We start from the raw sequence: 5,632 nt of genomic DNA on the forward strand, positions 1-5,632 counted from the left end.
CCAACTATAAATGTAAAATATGGATTCTCAATTAATAAGGTCATGTAGCATGCCCTACAGAAATGTCAAGAATATTGGAATTTTGTAATCTTTGATCGCTTATACCCTATCAGTTTCATCCAACAGAAATGAAAGGACAGTTACATTCAACATTGGACATAAAACTATTCAAAATTACCCTGATTTTGCGACAATAATATCACCTATGTTAAGCCAACCAAACTATACAGTCGTTGGACAAATACAGGGCCGTGATCACTTTACATATGAAAACGGAAGCTAGATAAACAAATTCCACTTTAGTTTGTTAAATGTGTTGAGCATTGCAGAAACAGTTACATTAGAATTGTGAAGATATTTACCTGATTCTTGCAAGCAGGCAGGAGAAAATAAAGCGTCTTAGTCGGGCAATCGTTTGCTAAGCTTCAGATGACCCAATGTTCGTTCTCTGACTTACAAGATTTAGTAGCGGGTGTAGCCTGATGAAATATGAACAGGACCTCTAGAGGTGACCCTCTGATGACCTCTAAACACCACGCTCTTCGATAGTGATTCTTTGGTCTTTCTTTAGCTTCCTCTTTTCAGTCGACGTGTTTGTCTATCGTTTGTAACAGGATTTTCCGTTTTTATTCAAGCATTAGAATACAAGGTTAAAGGCAATCTCTTGCTGTTGCTAAGGGACATTGTGTCTCATTTTTGTTAAAAATGCGATTTCAATTCACTTCGAATTAATCATTACAGAAAAGAAAAGACTTCAATAGACTTGCAGTCTTTTCACTACTATGAAAGTAAGGCGAACTTATCCACATGTGCACTCTTTATTTCAAATCCAAAGAGTTGTAACAATCGATAATAGGCACTGCACGGCCCATTAGTAGTGGAATCTGTGTTTTTATCACAGATGTCTTTTGTGAAAACTCCCAGCTATCTGCCACCCCTTGTTCTTCTACTTTATTCCACTAGCCGATCAGCTATGCTTGACCATAGACCCTCTTTTTGGGCCTATTGTTTGACCTTGACCAATCTGCCATGCCTCAGTCCGGCTAATCAGCCGACTGCTTTGCACACGGCACTTAGCTTCAGCGAGCCTTTGTCTCACAGCCTTCATTCATCCATTCATTATGCTTCTTGGTTGACGTCACACTAGCTTGGGGTCACTTCAGTCATTCTTCCTTCGTTTGGGCCTTGGGTTCAAGTGTGACCCCATTTCTCGGGAAGTCCTCTCCATTTCCTCATATTTTAGTATAGCATGATAGATCCACCCTCAGTTTCGTTGCTAGATCTCGACGCGAAGGTCACCAACGACTTCTAGCTCGGCCGCTCGGAAGGGGACCCTTACACCAGTTGGGTTTACATTTTTTATTATGGGTTATTTTGTTACTAGTATTTTGGATCGTGGTTTGGTGTCATAACTTCGTTTATAGCTCTGGACTTTTAATTTTCTTTAGATTTGCCAACTTCACTGTTTGAAAATATTTTACCCTTTCGTTCCCTTGGTTATTCGGCTTTTCTTGCAGTAAAGCCTCACCGGTCTTCATTTCTCCTCAACTAAGCGGTGGAGTTCACAAGCATAATTTGCTGCCCTTAGAAACTTACCTAAACGATAGCCTACCTCGTGTATCGTTATGTATCACGTATCACGTGCTCTCTGCATGCAAGAGTAGTAAGCCGTTGCCAAACATTTAAGCCGTATTCTTAAATGAGGGTGGATCACGGTACAAACAATCCACATGCGCAAACGCGCATGGAAGTACGTTTGTTTGAACCACCATCATTGATGTGATCTGTTGAGCGAACTGAGTCTGTAGAACACATTCGGCTCTTTTCATTCTGGAGTAGAACCATTGCAAGGACCTTCCTGAGAACATTTTCAAATCTATTTTTGTAATCCGTTTATTGCTATCAAATAATGAACGGCAAATATTGTACAGCGTTTTGATTAAGGAATTCCTCTTGTGGCGCCTGCTTGACGTTTACGACCTGAGTTCGTATATTACCTCGGCACAAATATACTCCCAATGAATGTCCTTACTGCATGCCGCTAACAAAAAAACTACACCCAGGCAATCAAATTATACCAGATTAAGTAAAATGAAACTAAGTCTTGTACAAATGAATTTTAGATAAGATATGATAAGAAATCAAGACATATGACCAGGTGTGGCTTGTTTTTAACATCGAAATGTCGAGACTTTCAAAGGTAACTTGTAAATTGGAAATAAGAGTCCCCTTTCGATTGATTATGCCAGTTTTACAGGGGCATTCACAATGACAACCCGCTATTGAATTCTTTGTGGTGACGAACTTTTGTTGTAACCAAGTATAGCATCAAAATCAAACTCTTAGCTTAGGGGGGATGATTGGAAATAACACATGGGTCAGAGGTACGAGGAGGGTCTGGGAGTGACAATTAAAATACGGAATGATCGTCAACAATAAGTAAGATTAATCTCCTTTTAAACATGCGCTGTAAATTAAGTGCTTAGAGTTTTATTTGAAAGGAACTGTGGTGCAACGCAGTGTTGACATCGGTATCGGAATGCAAGTAGCATCAATTTTCTGTCCCTGTGTGAGTCAGTTCGCTCCTGTCACGCTCTTGTCAATTGTTGCAACCTTAGGTCATTGAATTCTTGTCCTAAGGTCACTGATTGCATTGTATCTCTCGCGGTCCTTATCGTTCTTCTTGACATAATTCATACCGAATCCACCCTTCTCAATGCTTTTCTTCCTCCCATACATTAACACCACCGATAAAACACTGATGAATTGCTCGTCTCAGATGTTCAAGTTCATTTTGATCTCAGCACACGAAGATATCTTATTTCGTTAAATGTTCATTTAGAATTAATTATTAAAGAAGAAAATTCGAGTAACGTTCTGTCGATTCTGTTGTCATGACATTCCGCTGAGAGTGCTGCCAGTAGACCTAGAATTCGAATTCTCTGCATGTGTTAACCAGATTGTATGCATGTCTCCCTGTGTATGCATATCTCTATGTGTGCATGTTTCCCTGTGATTCAAAATGCATTTCATGTTTATAGGCACAACTTGGGGTCCGTTTTCTAATTACCTCTCTCTTAAGCTTAACTTTTAAGCAGGTCTTCCCACTACCTTTTACTATGTATGCCCTTCAGTCAAACAGCCGAGGAAAGGTCGTTGGTGACCTTGGGGTCAAGGTCTGAATGACCTTGATGATGAATCCATCCTGAGAGGCCGAAATGTGGGAAAGGAGTGGAATTCCCGAGAAATGGGAGTCAGGATGAAATCCAAAGCCCAGACGAAGGAAGTATGACTGAAGTGACCCCCAAAAGGAGGGAAGGAATTTAAAAATGATGTCAGCAGAGGGTTTCTCGCGCCCAAGGGATCACCGCGGTTGTGATACGGCTTTGGGGAGGGGGTCCTGGGGGACAGGTAAACTGTGCGAGCCCAGGTGGAAACATGAATGGAACGAAGACAGGGTGTCTCGCGCCCAAGGGATCACCACGGTGGTGATACGGCTTGGGGGAGGGGATCCTCGGGGCAAGCTGTGCGGTTAGGTTAGGGTTAGCTGTGCGAGCCCAGGTGGTAACAGATGTTACATGTAAAAACAGTAAAGATATGGGTGGTGGGAAACAATCTTTATTACTGATTTCATCAATGAAACACTCTCTTTGACAAGTGTATACCCTGATTAATCTCGACTCCTGAATTCAAAATCGCTCTTGCTATAAATTTTTGGCAAGGTAAGCTTTTATCAAACGTTAACAGTGTTTGGACACTTTTAAAATATATGCCAGTGTTTTCGAGAGATATGCTCACCTCGACAAAATATAACGCCGTATACATGTTAGAGAGCGTGATTACATTCTCATCATCCCCGGGTCATTCTCTTTTGTCTGATCGATAATGCCCGACATTCGTTCAAAGGAAGGGAGATTTTTTGAAGAAATTAAATAATTTGGTTGTTTATTTATTATAGCTGTAGCATTTCAGTCTGCTGAAAGCCATAAATGAGTTAGTATCACAAGGAGGATGTAGGCGTGGAAAATACTCAAAGATCTATGACTACAGTCGACATAAATCTATTTGTAAATATTTGTTGTAAATAGTATTAATGGATTTAGTTTTATAGGAAAGAAAAATTGGGACAAATTCGGTATAAAAGTGCAAATATCGACAAACTTCTCTTACTGAGAGTCTCTATTCGGGTCTACGCTGTATCTTGCTTAGGCTGTTGCCACGTGCGACTATCTTTTTGTCATTTTCTTCGATATGATGTTTTGTTTGGTCTAACTCCAAATTTACTGAAACATTCAATCGGCAGTACGTCAAACGACAAATCTATGATCGACCGACAAAGTTTCCGGACCAACCTCTTACTTGTAGTACCATGGAGTCTCGCTACCAAGAGGAAAGCATGACTCGACCTTGGAACAACGCTTCTGTGCAACCCTGTGTGGATGTGTTTCACATGCATGCTGAGACATTTATGTAAGGTGTCGCCAAACACCCTGAGGAAAGGGTTTATGTAGGGGATCAGATTTGCCTTTGATTTTTGCACAGCAAGGCTGATGACCTTTTCACAACAAAATTCTTGTGGGCGCTGGGAAACCGACGATTTTCCATATTTTATAATTGAAGCACCTTCTTTCGTTGGCAGTTATAAAGCGTTCATGACAGGACATGTTATATTTGCATATGGTTATGTCGTTAACCTTTGAATGCCACCTGTTTCAGTTTTGCCACAGTTACCATGGAAAGAGAAAATCTAACCAATCACAGATTTTAAGCGGGTGGCCTTTTTTTAAAAACATCGCCCTCACATGGGCATTTTGAATACCAATGAAGGCCCCTTTGACCATAGATGGGTATATTTAGATTACAGGTGACTGTATACCTTTAACCTTTGAATGCGCGCAGTGAACCGTTAATGCATGAAAATTGCTTCCCTCCCTCCTCAAAATATATCTGATAGCATAGGGCTAGAAACGGAGCTCCATGGTGATGGCGATATGTGTCAAGCTTCCAAATATCGATCGATTCAAATAACGGTCGGTTTTCTGATCATCCAAAATGCCCTCAGTCAATGGAAGTTATTGGCAAAGATTTTGATATGGAGATAACATAATTTTCCACTAAAAAGCCTCATAAATGTTACGTGCGTAATCAATAATTAATTTCCTTGCACATTTGTCCGATTGCTGTTGCCTGACATTCCCTTAACGCAAACAGAATGTTTTCTTTTTATATGATATAATTTTTGTCGTTCCTTTTAGTAAGGCTACTGAACTCATGTGTGTAAGAAGTCATAGACTTTGCCATCTCAAGGAGGATGTATGAGAGGTGAAATACACACAAACCACGATAACGATCGAGATTGCAGTGTAAATATTTGTAGTAGACTTGAGAAGTTAAAGTCTTATGAGTGGAGTATAAATCAATGTAGATTCTACGTTCCGATATCAGTACGTAAATATCAGCAGATTTCTCTCTCCTTGTGTCTCTCCTTTCGTCTGTTTCTATCTTGCTTTCGCTTTGTGCCAAGGTTGTTCTGTCCTTTTTATCTCCCCGTAATTTGTTGATTGGTAATATTACTTCCCTTTCCTTCTCCTTACAATTCTAGCAATTGAACTTTGAAAAGAGGACAGATTGT

Source organism: Ptychodera flava, chromosome 1 (genome assembly GCF_041260155.1).
Source record: "Ptychodera flava strain L36383 chromosome 1, AS_Pfla_20210202, whole genome shotgun sequence".
NCBI classification, from domain to species: Eukaryota; Metazoa; Hemichordata; class Enteropneusta; family Ptychoderidae; genus Ptychodera; species Ptychodera flava.